This window comes from Urocitellus parryii, chromosome X (genome assembly GCF_045843805.1).
Source record: "Urocitellus parryii isolate mUroPar1 chromosome X, mUroPar1.hap1, whole genome shotgun sequence".
Lineage (NCBI taxonomy): Eukaryota > Metazoa > Chordata > Mammalia > Rodentia > Sciuridae > Urocitellus > Urocitellus parryii.
Window position 1 is genome coordinate 99,396,585 of NC_135547.1, and position 20,281 is coordinate 99,416,865.

Consider the following 20,281-nt stretch of genomic DNA (forward strand, 5'->3'; position numbering starts at 1 on the left):
GGAAGTTGTGTGGTTCAAGGTTAAACAGCCTGAGAGCTCTTCACTGAATCCTCCAGAGCTGGACATCTGCTTTCAAAACCATCCAGCCGAAAATGATTCCAGCTCCGTCTCATCACAGATGCTGGACGGGGCCACACAGGTGTTTCTCAACACATGTATTTTATGGAGAATTCTGGCATGTGTACATTTTTCTGAAGGGCTGATCTTTAACTTTCATCAATTCTCAAAGGGTCTGTGGCCCCCCTGATAAAAGGTTAAGATACATGACTGTGTGGGAGGAAATTCTGGAGTAGTCTTTCTCTTCTGCTTTCAAAAGAACCAAAGTAGTTTCTGAATTCAACTTTGGCTGGACTGATGATGTAACCTTACAGCCCCACCCCCTCCCGCTTCGGCCCATGTCCTCACCAGGCTCTCGAGCTACCCCAAATGTCAAATCCCAGCGAGGCTAATTGTTAAAGCATGTGGCCCCACATCCGAATGGTAACACTTAATTCGTGAACTCTGAGTATTTGACTAGGTCTCTAACCTTGAATGCACTGTGGCTTAATGCCTGCCAAGGCTGGAAGAAAAAAATATATATATATTTATGGAGGATTTCCTGAAGGTGACACAGTCCATATATCCCATCCTCTTAGATTTATCTCTGGATTAAGCCAGAGTTAAGAAGTGAAATGGTAAAGAGGAGTGGGCGAGAGCAGATGGCCTGAGGTCAAGTTGTGGATACATCAATTACTAGCTGTGCTACCTTGGCCAAGCACCTTCAACTTTTTTTTTTCTTTTACTTTTCTTTCTTTCTTTTCTTTTTCTTTTTTTTTCCAGTACCAGGGATTGAACCCAGAGGCACTTAGCCACTGAGCCACATCCCCAGCCCTTTTTATGTTTTATTTTGAGACAGGGTCTCACTGAGTTGCTAAGTGCCTAAGTTGCTGAGGCTGGCTTTGAACTCACGATCCTCCTGCCTCAGCCTCCCCAGCCACTGGGATGACAGGTGTGAACTCCCGTGCCCGGCATGCCTTCAATTTTCTCTGCTTCGTTTTCTTTATAAAAGGAGCTTCATGATAATACCTACTTCTTTGTTGTAGATTCTGCGATTGATCTCAGTTCTTTAGTCTTCCCTGAATTCATGTCCTTTGCCTTGTGACTTTGAAGAGTCACCCTGTGATTATGGGCAGTGTTTTACCCTACCCCTTGATTCAAGGCTTAGCCACGTGACTCACTTTGGCCAATGGGATGCTGGCAGTTTTGATACAATCCAGAAGGCTCAAAGTGGCCTTGTGCAGCGGGGCTTGCTCTCTTGTGGCTCTGCAACAGCCACGAGGACATGCCTGCTGGACTGTGAGGCACGTGGAGCAGAATCGGGTCACTCCTGCTGCAATCAGCCTAGATCAACGCGCCCCTGCCAACACCCAGATTCATGAACAAGCCCAGGCAAGTACAGCAGAGCCGCTCAGCCCAGCTGGCCCAGATCAGCTAAAGCCTGCAGATATTTGAGAACTGAATGTTGATTGTTTCATGCCACTGAGTCTTCCTCATGATGTGGTACGCAGCAAAAATTCCCCGATAAAGTGGTGGCGTAAGAATTAAATGAACTTATGCGTGCACATGCTTAGAACATTGACTGGTACATAGGCTTAGGAAGTCCTGGGCATGGGACCCACGTCTGCTTTGCATAAACAGGGTTTGTTTCCCTGGAGACCAATGCCTATGTTGTCCTGCCTGCCACCTCGCAGCTGTCCCCAATGCCTACAGGAAGAGCTGGAGGATTGTGAGGAGCTGAGATGGAACAGACCTCACGTCACCTAACCTGGCACTTAGGACTTTGAACACTTTGCAGTTTTCCTTAGGGTCAGCCCCTGCCTCTGGCTTTTTCTGGCTTTGATTTCTTTGAATCAGCTATTAGGATAGAATCTCCAAAACAGTTCCCAGCACATAGTAGTTTCTCAGTAAACATCAGCTCCACTTTGACCTTGGTCTCTTCTCCTTTCTGAATTACAATGAACCGTGCTTTTTTTACCTTCTTCCCAGGTGCACTTAAAGCTGGTGAAGTGGTGAAGTCCAGAACCCCAGGGATGACTAATGATGACCTGGGAAATGTCATTAGCTACCCCCTTCCCCAGGGAGACACAGTCAAGGAAGCTGCACTTATAATAAGTGGAGTTGAAAGTTGTCTAATGGTGCAATTTGAGGACCATGGGAGAGAGATTCTTGTTGAAAATAGCTTCCCACTGATGATTACTCAAATTCCCCCCAGAACTTCTATTTGTGTTAAGCCAAATTCCCCTCCTGCCATTAGCTTAGAAATGCAAATACTCTCATAAACCTGCACTTTGATAACTTCACTCACCAGTAGGAATGTATTTCTAAAAGTAATCCCTTTTACAAAGTTATATAATTATACTTGTATAGTTCATTCTGAAAGCATTTTTACCTCCTACCTTTCTGAGTATAAAAGATGCAAAGATCTCCTGCCCTCAAGAAGCGTCAGGCTGGTGAGAAAGGTGTTTTGTGTCTTTTCCTGAGATAAGAAACTCCTTCAGAGAAATGATCTTGATAATAATTATAATTTTGGCCATTTGTCTTCTTCTCCTTGAATCTATGTCCTCACGTCGTGCATGTGTGTCTGGGAAGGTGAAACTTTGCCATACCCTTTGAATCTGAGCTCTTCTCAAGTCTTGCTCTGGCCAGTGAAAAACATTATATTAGTAAATGTGACACAAGCCCAGTCTTGAATTTCAGGGTTGATCCTCCTCCTGGAAGCTACTGCCATGTCACATCTTGTACTTGTTTGCTGGGTGCTGAACACATGGTCCTGTTACCACCATTGCCAACAGCTAGCCAACTTCTGGACATGTGAGCTGGGCCACTTAGGACTACTCAGCCTCCAGGTAAGCCTCTAACTGGTCACAAATGCCTACGTGATCCTAGCCAAGATCTTTGAAGCCCAGCTTGGACCAGAGGAACTAACTGGAAGAATCATTATTGCTTATAGTCATTAAGACTGTAAGTTAACTACATAGCAAGAGATAATTGATATAATAATAGTAGTAATAATAATTTCCATTTACTAGTGACTGATGATGTATGGAGCCTGACACACACATTAATTTAATATGCATTCATTTACTAATTACACAGCTCAGCGAAGTAGGTAGAATTTATCACTATTCTGCAAATAAGGAAAGAGATGCTCAGAGCACTCAAGTCACTTTCCCAGGGCCACACAGCTAGTTAGTAGAAGTTTCCAGATTCAGCCCCAAGCTTCTGCGACTCCATGCTGGTATTTGTAACATGGTTCCAGGACACTTATTTCAGGGTTACAGAGTTAGCATTCTTGGAGTCCAGATGAAAGCCCTTTCTTTGTGGGAGCTTGGGTCACAGAGAGGAGGAGATGGAGATACCCATTTTGCTTGTTTATCAGAGTAGGCATCACTGCCAACACGCCTCTGAGAGTACCCTCTATGGGGGAAAGACAGGACCACCCATCTCAGCTCCTCTCTTGCAGTGACAAATGTCCTCACTCCACCCCTTGCTGTGGACAATCAACCCCTTTATGGATTTCCAGCCCAGTCTTCCCCAGTACCTGGCAATTTCTCCAGGCCCAGCCTCTCTCAGCTCCCTACCCCAACCCCCAATGGCTGTTAGGGTGATTTGTCAATAATAAATTCTGAAGCAAATTGAAATATTTCGCGACAGCATAAAAACAAATGGAAGAAAACGGTTCCCATCCTGAAATGCTGATTGAATCAAATATTGCAATATCGATTGTATGATACATTTTCATATTTAATTCAATGAAAACCATGGGGTTCGAATGCTTTCCATTACCCTACAGAATTTTTCAGTTTGCTGGAGAATTTATTATTGGTGTGTCACCCAAATCGGATTACTATTGAATCAGAACCCTGCCATGTTATTCAATCAAAGACTGTGATTCTAACCCCAAGAGTCGATCATTACCACTTCCCCCAAAGTGTATTTCCCTTTCCCTGCTTTACACAAGAACGACAGTTCTCTCGTGTGTCTCAACATGGTCCCCACCCACCCCTGCTGTCCTGCTTAAAATCCACCAACAACAAAAACCTAGCAAAAATATCAACTGGCTTTTCAATGTCAATATCCACCTAGATTTTTCTAGAAACCTGTGCTTTCACTGTCCTGTTTTATTCTGCCCTCCAGGCTCTGAAATGGGCCTGTGTCCCTCACTTGCAGTAGGTAGATAAGTTATCAGAGGCATAGTCACTTCTGAGTAGAAACAGGAACTAGGGGTTTATAGCAAATGCTGTGTTTCCCACACGCCCCTGAGAACCTTCTCCATTCCCAAGAGCCAGCACCCCTGTTACCTACTGGTGGGGAGGGCTGGGAGTGTCTGAGAATTGATGTCTGTCTGGGGGCTTCCATTAACCAATACTTCAGCTTCCTTTTACCCCAGTTGGGACATCTCTAAAGGTGACCTGTGTCTGCTATCTCAGGAATCCCTTGTATACTTCCTTACTACCTGTTATTAGCAGAATCGTGTACACCCTAAATCCAGTGATGAGGTTCTAACACGTAGTACCTCTGAATGTGACCTTTGCAAACAGGGTCTCTGAAGAAGTAATCAAGTTAAAATGATGCCATTTCGGTGGCCCCTCAGGGGAATTTGAATTCAGACACACATTCAGGGAGAAGGTGATGTGGGTGTGAAGGCAGAGACCAGGGTGATGCTTCTATGAGCTGGATCACCCCGAAGATGACCAGTAAGCCACCAAGAGCTGGGGGAGAGGCAGGGACCGATTCCTGCCACAGCCCTCAGATGGAACCAACCCTGCTGACACCTTTGAACTTGGACTTCCAACCTCCACGACCATGAGACAATCCATTTCTGCTGTGTCAGCCCCCCCCCTCCTCCGCCTTCCAGTGCGTGGTACTTTGTCACAGCAAATGAATACAGTGCTCTATCGCTTTCTCCTGGCAGAACTTAATAAAATTACTTTTGTGCGATTCCCAGTCGCAGAGTCTGCCATGGGAAACCACCAAAGCGCAACTCTACCAAGTCCACGGAGCCCAGTGCCCGGAATTGGAGATGCATGTTTACATGGCTGATTGAGATTGGATTTCCAAAATCCAATTAGAAACCCTCCACTTAAACAAAACCCCCGTGCAGGCCGGCGTCTGTGACAGGGAGCCTGGCATTTAGTGGGGGACACACTCGTCAGTGTGGGGCTCTCTGGCCTTCCTCCTCGTGCACATCTTTCTTCTGTGCCCCGCACAGCTGTGGCCCTGGCTGCTTCACCAAAGTTGAATTGAGTGTCCCTGAAAAATATAGCGTAGCATCCTTTCCCTGCCGCGAGACACTAAACCAATAAATTATAAATCAGCCAGCAGCCCCGTGACATGAGGATGTAATGAGAAATGCAAAATAAGAAGAGACATGGGGGAGGAGGACACGCTCCTCCCTCTCCCCCAGCTCAGCTCCCTTTGGGTTCCCAGAAAACAATTGCTTTCTTTTCTCTGCATGTCTCTGCTGGTACATGAGGGGCAACATGCGTGTGCACGCGCGCACGTGTCCCTACTAATGATCCACCAGAGGCTGCTCTCAGGGACCTGGGAACAAACCCAGGATAATAGAATTATTTGGTTCCTGGGGCTTATAAAACTCCAGGCTGAAAGGCCAGATCGCCCACCCTCCCCGCCAAGGTCAATTGCCTTGGGTGAGTGGTCCCCCCAGCTCTGTCCCCCCTCCAGCTCCACAGCTGGAGACCAGGTGAATGTTCACCTTGACCAACGCCTCCTGCCCCTGCATGCCCAGGGGTCCTCCTGTGCACCTTCTGGAATGCCCTGTGGAAAGAGGCGGCTGTCTCTCTTTGGGTGCAGAACGCAGCTGCTCCGCTGTCCCGCTCTGTTTGTTTATTTATTCATTGCCTTGCATCCATTTATTCAGCTATTCAGTGACTGATAGAGGGGGTCTGGGAAGGAATATTTTCAAGGCCTCTGGGGAGCGAAATGACACTACTAGAAATGCAGGAGCAGCCTGCCTGCTTTCCCACCAGCCTCTGCCTGCTGGCTGGTTTTCCACTCACCTCCCTTCCCAGGCCTTCTGCTCCACCACCTGCCCCTCCCCTCTTGATCCTGCCCCTCACTCACAGAAGGCGTCAAACCTGCTAATGAAGCCACTCACCTGCAGCACAAGACTCTCCAGTCCCCCCAAACCAGGGTTCGGCCTCACGCTCCTCTGATGGCAAAAAAACCCTGGCTTGAACTGATGGGAGGCTGCATGAGGCCATGTGTAACCCCAGTTAAGGTGACTGTTGGTGTGTTTTTGCTGCACACATGTCACCGAGGTTGATTGTGAGGTGCCGCCCTGGACTCTGTCAGGGTTTCTTGTAGTGGGTGGTAAATGCACTGTATGATGGCCTTCAAATCTGGAAAATGCATAGCTCTGGAACCTAGCCATCGCTGTGGACTGGATAAGGGACTGTGGATGCACACTAACTTCCATGTATTGAGTAAAGGTCAAGTGTCAGGAGCAAGGTTGACCTCTTTGCAAAGCATGTTGCATCAAATATGAACAACAACCTGTGTAGGTATACAGTGTTATTATTCCCACTTTACAGATGAAGAAACAGAGGTCTGTTGGGCGCAGTGGTGCAGGCTTGTAATCCTGGCATGTTGGGAGGCTGAGGCAGGAGGATCATGAGTTCAGAGCCAGCCTCAGCAATTTAGTGAGGCCCTGAGCACTCAGAGAGACCTTGTCTATAAATAAAATACAAAATAGGGCTGGGGATGTGGCTCAGTGGTTGAGTGCCCCTGAGTTCAATCCCCAGTACCACCCCACCCCCCACCAAATGCTTGTACACTATAGAGGGTCAGTTGTAGCTCTTTGTGTGTATCAGCATCTCAACAGCCTAGGAAAGATCAAAACTTAAAATTTGAAGCACTGTTTCTAGTGAATGTGTATCACTTTCACACCATTGTAATGTCAAAACATCATTAGGTTCAACTGTTGTCACAACAGGGACCATTTGTATCGAGTTTGGAGATGTTTGTTATTGGGCATTGCTATAGAACTAGCTGGCTAATATACATAGTAAACTAGAATTCTTAAAACTGAATGCAAAAACATCAAGTACATCTGAAATCTTTTTGCAACAGAACAGGGCTAGGTCTGCTAGTGTCCTGTGAGTTACTTAGCCTGCAAAGTCCTGGGAGTTGGAGCAAAACCCTTCTTGAATTGGTGGTTTGAACCTTGAATAGATCTGGGCTGAATTGATTTACTATCCACTACCTAATGCCCTTTAAGTCACTGAGATGTCTGCATCTCAATATTTAAACAGCATATTTCAGTTTTCAAATCCTTTTGATATAAATTGTTTATACTGTTTTCAAGACCAAAGCTTAGAATTCTTGTCATGCTGAAATAGAGGCCTGAGAAATTCTAATGAGATATCACCAGGCCAGTGCAACAGGTATCTGCCAACCATTCATGCGTTGATGGGACCAAGGATGGTTGGGTGCTTCCCAAAGGTAGCCAAGTCACAGACTGGCTAGTACCTATAAGATGGCCTGCCCCCAAACCTCCACCAAACAGGGCCATAAGTGACACTTTCTTTCTCCACAGTGGGGAAGATGTCACCATGTGAGCTTGTGGTTCATAAGACTGAGTCATGGAAGATGAATACATTTGTATCAAAGGCCATGGTGAATGGGCGGAGGGAGGGAGACACCATGTATTCATGAACAGGTTGCTGATATGGGCAGCCGGGCTCAACCCCCTCTGGTTACCATGTGTAGAATACACCCTAGAAGGGCAGATTGGCATTTATCCACTAACTCCTGCCCCCATGGGTTGCAGATTGCCCCCAGAGCCATGAATGGCCTCATACTTTGAAGGTAAAGCCTACATGTGAGTGAGAAAACTCCCCTAGTCGGAGTACATAGTCCTTGCAGAAGGGAGACCCCTGCCTGGGGTTTATGCCCGTAGGTTGCCATCTTGCAATTCATAATGATTTTATCTTTGAAATTGTGTTTGGTAAGTGAAGCCTAATGGGACGTCACAGCAGGCTCCCTGAGCTTGGAGCCTCCTGGCCTCCCTGGGAGGGGCTCTTGGCCACTTGCCCCATTGCCTCCACCCTGTCGCCACCACTGATCGCCCCTGGCAGGAACCTGGCGGAGGCACAAGAGAGTTGGGTGGGTGCCAAGCTGTGGGGCAGGGCTCCAAGGAGGGTTTGCACTTGTCCTGAGAATAACAACCAGCGAATACAAATCCCTGGGACAGGTAGGCAAGAGAGTGCGCGGGACAGAGGGAGCAAGTGCCCTGATTTTGGAGCAAGAGGCCCTAAGTTCGCATTTTACACTGAGCGCCACAAATTATGAAGCCTGGCCTGCCCCTGATTCTAGAAGAAGCCTCGGGACAGCAGAGCAGTGGAGGTGGGAAGCCATTAGCGCACGGATTGTCTACCGTGGCTGCAAGTAAACTAGGGTTGCTCCCAGGGGACATGGGGTGGGGTGTCAGTAGGGCTGTTCCCCTTGTTGAAGTAGTTGTTTACACACCTTTGCGTTGCCTTCCTGTTGCGTTCCTGGGCGTTGGTGTCTGCCACCCTGATGCTGGGTCGTACCAGCACATTTGATCAGGACTTGAATTCTCCGAGTGCCTCCAGGGCACCTGGCCCACACCTAGTGGGGCTTGGTCACCTGTTCTGAAAGAATGAATGAAATCGGAAACATGGACCAAAAAGATCACTGTGAAACCTTGAGAGGAACGTGTCCCCCGCCTGTCCCCGCAAAGGCAGAAGAGCTGATACGTGTTGTTTGTTCTTCCTGCTGGGAGCAAAGGTTAGACTTCCCAAGGCAGGGTGCCGGCGTGTGTGTGTCTGCACGCTGGGTTGTCACCGCAATCAATACTCAGCATCAGCGGCAGAACTAGTCGGCTGTCAGTTAGGGGAGGGAAAGCTGCTTGGGAATGGGCTACTCAGCATAGCCTCCAAGTGGGACCCCAAAGTCAGCAGAGGACACTCAAATGCATGGAAGGGTGAGTTGGGGAAGGTGGCTGGGAAAGGGCTGGGAAGACCAGGCAAAGGAAAGGAAGCGGGGAGCTGAGTGAAGGGAGACAGGAGCTGATGAGGGAGGAGGGGTCAGCCTTGGCCGGACCGGGGATAGCAGGGAGGCCATCGGTGCTGCTCTTGTCCACACGGTGGTTAGACACCTGTGCCCTGGAGTCACACTGCCTGGGCTCATCCCCTGGCCCTGCCACTTACCCAGTGCAATCTGCAGGAGGAAGAAGATGCCCACCTCTCCATCATGGGGGCATCATGAGGCGAGGCCTTGCCTGGCCCTCTGCCTGACACTGGGTGTGCGCCTCTCTGTCCTTCCTTGTGCATTGGAGACACACAAGGTCATGAGGCCAGGATCGTGCGGATCATTTCTTTGACCAATCTCCCTCAGCTCTGTCCATGGTTTTCATCTTTGGCCTCTTAGAGGTAAGAGTACATCCTAATAAATAGCCAGGTGGCTTAGGCTTGGGCTGAGTCCCTTCCACCAATCAGGCCTCAATGCAGTCACCAGTCACACAGGCAGGGGATTGATAAACTGGGGAGCAGCATATACTTTGTCATTAGATTGCTTAGGTATAGTACTTACTAGCTGTGTAACCTTGGGCAAGTTACTTGACCTCTCTGTGCTTCAGCTTCTCTGCCTGCAAAGTGAAAGTAAAAATAATGCTTACCTCATGGAAATGGTATAAGGCCTCAATTAGTTAACATATACTGAGGGTTTAGGACAGTGTCCAGAAGAGAGTGAATTCTGAGTTCAAATGAGAGGTATTATTACTACATGGCACAAGACACAGTGTTAATGAGGGTCCCTAAGCCAAAGCCTTCCTGGGAAGGGACATAGGAAAGAATCGTGTTTACTGTCTTTTGTCTGGGGGACCTGGGATTTATAGGCCCCTCATTACCTTTGGGAGTCAGGGCAAGGGACAGAAAGCAAAGACACAGGAAGTTTTTTAAGCATGAGTAGGCATTGACCTGCCAAAAAGTACTGGGGATACAGCCACTGCTGAATTAGCCAGAGTGTGGGGTAGGCCACTTGGCTAATTCAATGAGTTTTAGCTGGAGGGCAGGGTCCACAGAGGCCAGGTGGCAACAGTTCTTGTCTACCACACGAAGGTGTTTGTACTTCATTCTCAAGGCCATGTGGGAGCGTTAATATGAGAGTAATGAAATGATGTATATGAAATTAATTCATTCATTCATCCATCAAGAATTTATTGAACGATAATCATGTACCAGGCACAGATCTAGACCCTGGAAGGGTAAGCAAGACATGCATGTCTTGACTTTTTTTTTTTAATATTTATTTTTTAGTTGTAGCTGGACACAATATCTTTATTTTATTTATTTATTTTTATGTGGTGCTGAGGATCGAACCCAGGGCCTCGAATGTGCTAGGTGAGTGCTTTACCGCTGAGCCACAACCCCAGCCCCAATCTTGACTTTTTTTTTTTGTACTGGGGATTGAACTCAGGGGCACTTGACCACTGAGCCCCACCCCCAGCCCTATTTTGTATTTTATTTAGAGACAGGGTCTCACTGAGTTGCTTAGGGCCTTGCTCTTGCTGAAGCTGTCTTTGAACTAGCAACCCTCCTACCTCAGCCTCCTGAGCCACTGGGATTACAGGTGTGCACCACTGTCTGTACTTTTAAGGAGGTGTTGGCCATCCTACTTGGAGAGCCAAGGGATCGGTAACCTTTTCAGTGACAACCAGCCCCAGTCCTGTTGAAACATAAGTCCTAATTCCATGTTCCTGGTCCCAGAGCTGAGCTTTTACTTCTGCGTCAGGACAGCAGATATTCTGTTTGCACTTCTTCAAGTTGCCAGGTGCAGGTCCTATCCTGGCCTTTCTGGAAACCCGACTTTGAACCAGCTGTCTTCAAAAACTCACTGAGTCACACCCCTATCATCCCCAACAGCTGCCTGGCATTTTCTCTTGGTTGCGAAAATCCCTGAGTGTTCCCGGTATTCAGCAGATCACCGGTATATTTTCATCTTGTAGCCCAGGGAGGCAGCCGGAAGTTGAGATCTAAAAAGCCATTTTGTGGGAAAAAGATCAATCTCAGGTTGGTTCTCCAGGAAGCAGAGGCTGAGATGGAGTTAATGATTGTGAGAGGTGATTTAGGCTTTCAGTGGCTTTTAGAAAGGACTGAATGAAATTGGGCACAAAATAATAACCCAGGAGTAACACCTGTGAAAGGAGAAAGGGGGGGTGGGACAGAAGTGGGGGCATCAGGTGGGAATGCACCTGAAAAGTCACTACCAACCCAGTGGGAGCTCCAAGCCAACGCGCAGATCAGAGGAACCCCATGTTGGGCATAAATGGCCGGCCCTTGCTCGGCTATTGGCAGTGGGCCACCCCTAGAGGAACATGAGTGGCCTCAGCTCAAGAACTGGGGCCAGCTCGGCTGAAGCCAACAGCTGGAGGGTGTCAGCTAGCCACGCCCACAGCAGCTGGCAGTGAGTTCTTTCCTGAAGGGGCTCTGAGTGATGTCTCTCTGTGGCTGTCACCAGACTCCAAAGGAGAATAGAGAGCAGACCCTGGCATCAGGTATAGAATGAAGGCAAGATGTCTATGCCTTCAAAACTTTCACATTTGTAGAACTTGCAAGAATTCACGATATTCCTGAATGGAAAAATCTAGGCAAGAAAACCCCAGGTCCCAGTTTTTAAGCGACTAAGCTGATGTGTGAGAGGCCACTCTGTTTGCCTGGTACCCTGGCAATGTCCCCACCCAGAGCAATTCAGGGGATCTTTCTACCAGCAATGGAGAAAGCTTTTTCTATTTTCCGTTTTTGTTATTCGGTGGGGAAGATGTAAATGGATATGGATTCCATCAAAACGCTCTCACCAATGATAGATATCTCCTATTTTGTTTCACTCCCGTTTGGGTTGTTAGCGTGGCAGCAATTAAACTTGACAAAATAGTGATTAAAAAACAATGAGAGGCAAATGTACCAGCACACCAGCGTGCATCTAGACCATTCTGAAAATGATCTCTTAAGTGTCTGAAATCTGCTTTATTTTCCTACCGCAGGAATGAGTTTTCAAAAAAAGCAGCACTTAGGAAGGGCAGATCGCCACAAGCAATCCACGGCCCCAACCAACAGTATTTCTTTCTAATGGACTCTCCCCCTCCAAATTTGAACAGCAGTTCCCCAATCAGATTCATTATACCAAAGAAAGAATGAACGCCACAAAACACCCAGAAATCAAGCCTCTCCTGCCACTTTTAATAATGCAAAAGGCAAACAACTTTCCAAAGGTAACTGCTGCCTGGGTTTTCGGGGCACCAGTTGCTGAGCTGCTTGGTTCTGGGAGGTCATGGGCATCACGGAGCTGGGAGGTCTAGCTGTGATCACTCTCCATAGTCAGCTGTTGTTGCTTTCTGAGCAGGGTCTTTATAACATTTTGCTGCTCCATGTAGGGTTGAAGTGTGTGACTCACAGGGGACTTTTTAGAGAGAGGAATTAACAGCACGGGGCCTTTGCAGGGGTGGGGGGTTTTTGTTTGTTTGTTTTTGAAACCCTGATGTATTTCTGGCTTGACAAAGCCACGGTCATGTCTTTCTCTCTCTCTTTCTGATGTGCCAGCATCTTTCTGGGTCTAATTATAGATGTAGTCTGTGCATCCTTGATCAATAGTTCTGAGTGTCCTCCGCTTTAAGAGATGTTTCGTTCCTGCTGGTGGCATGTCACCTCTAGCTCGGAGCAGGAGTTTCCAGCCTCCTCAGCCCCGCCAGCAACCCCCTGGCTTCTCCCAGAGCATCTTTTGGACTTTGCAGAGCTTCGATGAGGCCCCCTCTGTAGGGAAGGCTAAAGAGGCTACAAATAAGCCCAACAATGTCCAGAAGAACAACAGTGGGAGACTCGGGTTCAGAGTCTGGTGACAGCCAGAACCTGGACCAGCGTCTCCCTGGAGGTGTCCCCTCCGAGGCAGCAACCTGTGTGCTCATTCTTAATTTTCTCTGCCAGAGCCCACATCGCACCCGCTTTGGAGACCTGGAAAGCAGCTCTGTTTGCAGGCTTGTGTTTAATGAGAGATGCGCAGCGCAGGGGTGGCGGGAAATGAAGAGGCAGAGCACAATTTGACCTGCAGGGTCCAGGAAACCGTGGAGCTGAGAGGTACTTAATAACAGGGCTTTACCGGATGAGAACGAGTGGCTGCCCCTTGTGGCTTGGTGCCTCTTCTGAGCATAACCCCACCTGGGCTCTCTGGATGGGCTCTTGGGTCTCTGCCAGGAGGGTGGGTGCTGTGGGAAATCTACACTGGGCACAGCATCGAGTACCCAATGAAGGATGGCAGGGGACTGGAGGCCAACAACTGCTCTCAGCAAGGTGTCATCTCAGGTTCTTGGTGCCTCCGAATTCAGAGCGCTGGGGGAAGCCTTCCAGCTCCCCTCTATTTGGGCACTTTTCCAGGACAGGCCTGGGCAAGGCGTGGCAGGGGAGGGGAGGTACACCCAGGAACGCTTCAATAGCAGCCAGCGTGGGGAATGCTCCCACGGCTGCCAATCCTGGCCCGCCCGTTTCTATGGAAACAGGCGCCAAGCTAGGAGCCTGCTGCTGGGAGCCAAGTCCCGGGCGGCTGTCAGGCTCAGCTGCTGACTGCCCGCTGGGACCTGGAAGTGCCCTTTTCCAAAACCCATCCTTACTGGCTCTGAGTCAGAGGGGTCTCCTGGCATCCACTGAGCTCAGATCGTGGATGGAAGAGGAGAGGGAGGCGAAGGAGGGGAGCGAATAAAAATATTTACGCTTAACAAACACTTTGATGTTTGAAGACTGTGTGTACAAATGAGGGCTGGGAACATCTTTGGTGAGGGGTTGGCGTTTCCAAGCAAGTCCCTTCATGCACACGTGCATGTGAGCATGCACACGTGCATGCACGATCTCAAGTTTTCTTTCTCTCTTGGTGGATTTACATTATCATCGCAGCAGAATGCAGAGCTGGCCTTGGGAAAAGTGGGCAGGATGAATGACCACACCATGTGCCTTGGTGGATGTTCTCACCAGCCCCGAGGTGCCTGGGTGGCTGGTCAAAGGGTGCAGGAAGCAGCTGGAGCCACCTAGCCACATGAGACATGCTGGGAAGGCTTCCTGTTGCGCCTCAGTATGACTGGGACCCCTGGGACTAGAGAGACCTGTGTCCCAAGCTTGGCCACTGTGAAAGCCGTGAAGCCTGGGGTGCTGCTGTTTGGGTGAGCACAAAGCCCTCTTCTGACAAGGGGCATGTAACCACTTTCATGTGGTTGAGTTTTGTCTTCATGGGTCCTGAACGTTGGAAACGGTGTATGCCAACCTGCGCCATGCTCAGGCAGAGAGGGTGGTGAGGAAATGCATAGGCATTGGAACTAGACAGCACTGGCTGAACAGCCTTGAGAAAATTGCTTAACCTTCCTGATCCTCAATTTCTTAAGTTGACTGTACTAATAATAACAATCTTGTGGTGTTATGGCATAGAGTAAAGATATCAAAATGTGGAATTTATAGTATTTATTCAATAAATGTCAGCAAGTGGTATTGATAATGACTGAGTCGGCAGAACAGTCAGGGAACCGTGTCAAGTATGTGGAGGATACACAGGTACTCAAGCGTATAATTTGCCCCAAGGGGTTTTATAGACTAGTATAGAAGCCAAGACAGGAACATTAATAACTATGAATATAGGCATAAGATACAACATGAAAGGTTCTTTGGAGGTGAAAATAAGATAAGTGTACATTTCTTGTGGAAGGCTAGTTGCTAGAACAATGACTGCAGATATTGGCATTCTGTTTTCTAGGAAGTGACTCAGGAGCCTACGCTACTCCATCTTTTGCTTCTTCCATCTTGAAATTCTCCACTGGTCCTTTCTATCCTAGGACATTTGAGGGACAGGAGAGAGCATATAGGATTGGGTAGAAAGGTTTAGAGATCAGATGTCAGTGTGCCACATTTTACTGTTTAGAACCTAGTTATTGGCCCCAGCTGACTGCAAAGGCTGCTGGGAAATGTAGTCATCCTGTGTGCCCAAAGAGTAAATAAAATAGAGATTGGTGAGCACATAGTGTTGTCTGTGCCACGGTTGGAGAGGGCTTTGAGAATTCAACAACCATACAATTTTCAGGGGTGGCATGGTTGTTCTGGTTACTTATTACTATGTTATAAGTCACCACAGAATCTAGTAGCTAAGACAACATTTATTTTGTTCAAAAATCTGCAATTTGGGCCTGGCTCGGTGAAGACAGATCTTTTTTGTTCCACTCAGTGTCAGTAGGGTTAGCTCAAAGGCTAAGGACTTAATTATCTGAAGGCCTACTCATTCATGTTTTTGGTGGATCTTGCTGGCTATTGGCACAGATAACTGGGGGCTAGAAAAACTGGGAATCCTTGAGCATCTCTCTATATTTCATTTTTTTAAAAAAGCATTTATATTATTATTGACAAGTGAAAATTATTTACATTTATGGCATATATTTTGATATATGTATACATTATTGTCTTAGTAAATTTTGTGTTGCTATAACAGAATACCTGAGATTGAGTTATTTATAAAGAAGATATTTATCAGGCTGGGGTTGTGGCTCAGTGGTAGAGCGCTCGCCTTACACGCACAAGGCCCTGGGTTCAATCCTTAGCACCACATAAAAATAAATAAGTGAAATAAGGGTATTATGTCCAACTATAACTAAAAAATAAATATTTAAAAAAGAAGATATTTATTTCTTACAGTTCTGGAAGCTGGGCAGTCTGAAGTTGAGGGACTGGTATCTGGAAAAGACCTTCTTGCTGCATCATCTCATGGTGGGAGGCAGAAGGGCAAGACAATGTGAGAGACCAAGAGGGAGTTGAACTTGCCTTTGTAACTAATCTACTTTCATTCTAATGAATTCACTCCCATGAAAACAACAGTAATCCATTCACAAATTCTCAACCTTCCTGACCTAATAACCTCTTAAAGGTCTTGCCTCTCAACACTGTGACATTGAGGGCCAAGTTTCCAATATGTCAACTTTAAGGTACTCATTTGAACCACAGCATTTGTAGAATGACAAAGTCAAGCTATTTAGCATGTGCATTACCTCACATACTTTTCATTTTTTGTGTGTGTGTGGTGAGCACACTTAAACTCTGCTCTCTTAGCAATTCTGAATATACAATATATTGTCACTAACTGTAGTCACCACAGTGTGCGATACATCTCTTGAACTTATTCCTCCTGTCTAACTGAAGTTTCACATCCTTTGGCCAACACTTCCTATACTCCTCGAAGTATTTCTTTTTGGGTTTTTCTGATGAAATCAAAGATGGAAGCTTCAATGGGTAACAGCACGTTCCACATGGAGACCCACAGCTCCCAAAACAAATGTCCTAAGAGAAAATAACACAGCTGCATGGCCATTTTCAACCTATGTTTGGAAGTCAACCCCACCAATGACACAAAAGTGTCTGTTTCCATAACTCCAGAAGGCAAGAAATTTCATTGATTTTATTGTGCTGGCTTGGAGGTCCCTTTTGCCTGGGCCAATGGTTTCTTGGAGACTCCTTTCTTTCTTAAGAGCCTCATGAGTCCCTCAGACTTCTGTAGACTAGAAACTAGAGGTAGGGCCATGATGACAGCCACTGAGCTGCTCATGGTCAAAGATTCCTGCTCATACTGTCCACCCTTCCAAAATGCACTTGGCCCTCAAGATCTTTAATGAGGATCCCAAGGTAATGGAGCTTAGGTTCCAGGCCCTAGGAGCCAAATGCTCCCAACGGAGGTGTCATCTTCACCAGGACCTATATGAGAGCTTGGAATTGGTCTCCCATGTCACCTGCTACCCTTTGAAGCTCTCCACTTACAGACCCTGTGAAAAGGAAGCTTCTAGAAGCAGGAGCCCACCCTGATCCAATTAGTATGAGGTACTAATATGGTTATTTCTGTAAAAAAGACTCTTAGGAGGGAAATAGGAGGCTTGGGTCATTCAGAATTAATAACACACTTCATTTTTATTCACCATGGCCTCTAGGCCTTGAAACTCTGCTCTGTTAACTTCTTTACCATGCTCCATCTTGCCATCCTTCCAAACAATTTTAAGAAGGAGCTGCCTTGAGTCTTCCAGAGTGTACATAATGTACCCCACAGACACAGAGGAGGAAGACCTCATTTCCATGCATGGGAAGAAGCAATACCTTCGTGGTGGTGGTGATGTATTGTCCTACATTGGCTCCTCCACAAAGACACTTGGTGAGCAGGATTTGTTAATAAGTACTTTATTAGAGAGAGGATCACTGCAATACCAGTAGGGGAGAGGGGGACTCAGAGAGGGAAGAGGAGGAAGCCAGTACAAGTCTGCTAAAGAGCATCTGGGGTTTGGTCCAACTGGACGCTGCTGGGAGATGGTGAGCAACATCCTCAGAGTTATTGCACTCCAGGGCAAGGTAGCCACAGTGTTCATCCACATACTCCATGCATCTAAGCTGCTGTGGGGAGTGTTGATTCCCTGGCACTGTTGACCTGCTCTGCATAAGAACTGAGCATGCTCTGACACTAGAGAATGCCCCCAGACAGAGTGGTATGTGGATGCCATAAGAATGAGGGCAAATGGGCAGGACACCAACAATGTCTATCACACACATGAACTGATTTTATTTCTCAGCTTTTTATTATGGAAACTGTCATGTGTATACAAAATAAACTAAATAAGCCTCCATGAACCTATCCCCAGCTTCAAAAATCATCAACACCTTCTCTTCTTGCCTTATTGGTAACTCGGAATTGATTTTATAGGGTACGGGAAACATATTTTAGTTTGGATCTGGAATGTTTCCCTTAGACTACTGTGTGGAAGGCATGGGAATGCACAACCAGGAAGTAAGTCAGCCATGCTCAGCCATGCTCTTTGATTTCTGTACCACTTCCATGATGGAAGTTCAAGTGGAAGCACAGACTGGGGCTAGCCTTGGAGAGCCTTGGATAGCAGGTAAAGGAGGGCACCGAGAGACAGTTCTGGCCAGTTGTTGTATAGATGAGTAACCCCGTAGTCTGAGCTAGGGCTTCTCAAAAACAGACCCTGAGAGAAAGATTCAAGGACAAAAGTTCTTTGGAAGATGGTGGTGGGAAATGGCAGGGGAGTAGAGAAGTGAGACGGGTCAAAGAGGGTAGGTATAAAGGGTGTTATCAAGTCAGCCACACTGTGCGCAACTGGAGCTCAATCCCATGGGGAACTCTGGGAGACAATGTAGGCCATACAGCTCAGAGTTATCCCAACGGAACAGCAGGGAGCTGGGGCATTTATCTACCAACTCCCCTTCCATCATTGCTTGAGGGCTGTTTTCTGGAGATACTGTTTCCTTGGTCCTTCCAACTTGTGGTCCTGAGAAAAAAACCCTCAGGAACAGAAATACAGACACTGGCAATCAAAGTCGGCCAGGGCACACCAAACTAGAAAAGTCTGGAGGAATAGGGACTTGCCACCCATCTCTTCTGTACTGATCTTAGCTGGAGTTCATTAGGAGGTAAGATGTCGGATGGCTTAGCGCAGGGGACACAGGGACATCACCAGGAGGCTTTTGCTATGGTCCAGGTGGGAGGCGATGGAGCTCTGAGCTAGGAAAGTCAGAAGGAAGGAGAGGCGACAGATGGGGGAGAGAGAGATCGGGGAGGGATCATCAACAGGATTTGGCAACTGCTCTTGCATGTACACACGTAGGAGGCGAATTACCAGAGACAGATTATAAACAATGCTCAACCAGAGCAGCTACATTTTTAAACTTCTGGTAAAGCAATCGAATTTATCAACAGTCCTGCTGGGTCTCTCTCAATTCCAGCAGCTCAGCCAGGCACTCAGAGGCTCAGAGGTAGAAGATTATATGACGGAGGGGCTGGCATCCTCTCAGGTATGGCCACAGGCCTGGCTCATTCCAGACTGTTCCAAGCTGTGCTGCAGCTAGGTGAGGAGCAGTGAGAGCAGCACTTGGTATTAAGTCAGGAGATGCAAGATCCGGTCTTTGCTCCTCCACTGTGCAATCTGGAGCAAGTCACGAGCCTTAGTTTCTTTAGCTATCAAATGGGAGCAATGGCATGGCCTTTCCCTGTTATGAAATAGTTCTCATGAGGATGCAATGTGTGAATGTATTACTTTGGCTCCTTTGATTTTTCTAAGGACAGGATTCCTCTTCCAGGCCCTTGGTCTGAGAATTCTGAGACCACTATGGCCACCTGCTGTGCCTCTGCCAACTCAGTGACTTTCTCTGTCCATCTTTGCTTTTCTGCTCTGCTGACAACTATTCTGCTGCTCAGCCTTAGACCCCCACCCCTATCCAGTCCAGCCCCTTTTCTGAATTTCTGTCTGTGTACCTGAGAGCTTCCCCCACTCCAGAGGGTAGCTCTGCTTGTGTGGGGCAGGCCAGAATGATTTAGTGTACTGGCTGCATAATAGTCACCAAGGTTGTTCATGTCTTGGTTCCCAGGACCTGTGATCATGGTATTTGATGGTAAAATAGACTTTGCAGATAGGGTGAAAATAAGGATCTTGAGACGGGGCAATTATCAGGGTAGGTTTATACAAAAGGGAAGCAGGAGGGCCAAAGTTGGAGAATGTCATATGATAATGGAAACAAAGAAAGAGATGTGACATTATAGATCAGAGTGATATGGGGTACTGTGGCTTGGAAAAGTGTTGTCCAAAGGTCCATTATTAAAGGCTTGGTCCCCAGAGTAGTGCTACTGAAAGGTACAGGGGAACCTTTAGGAGGGGGGCACCTAGAGGAAGGTCCTTAGGTCATGATAGGTGTCCCATCAAAGGGGGTCGTGGGACCCAGGTCTCTTCCTCTTCCTCTTTCCTTTCTGCTTTCTGGCCATGAGGTGAACAGTTTGCTTTGCCACATGCTCCCTGCCATTGCTATCTGGCACACCCACTAGAGCCTCAAAGTAAGGGACTTGCCTGCTCTTAGACAGGAACCTCTAAAACCGTGAGCCAAAATAAACTTTTTCTCTTTATCAGTTAATTATCTCAGCTATTTCGTTATAGTGATAGAAAGCTGACTAACACATGGGCCATGAGCCAAGGAATGTGAGAGACTCTAGAAGCTAGAAAAGGCAGGGAAATAGATTCTTCCCTAGAGCTCCCAGAGGGAATGCAGTCCTGCTAATCCATTTTGGACTTCTGACTTCTAAAAGATAATAAAAGTGTGTGACTTTAATCCATGGTGTTTGTAGGAATTTGTTATAGCAGCAGTAGGAAACTCATACATTCAGGAATCAACAAGAGCAGCCCTCAACTGATGCTTGA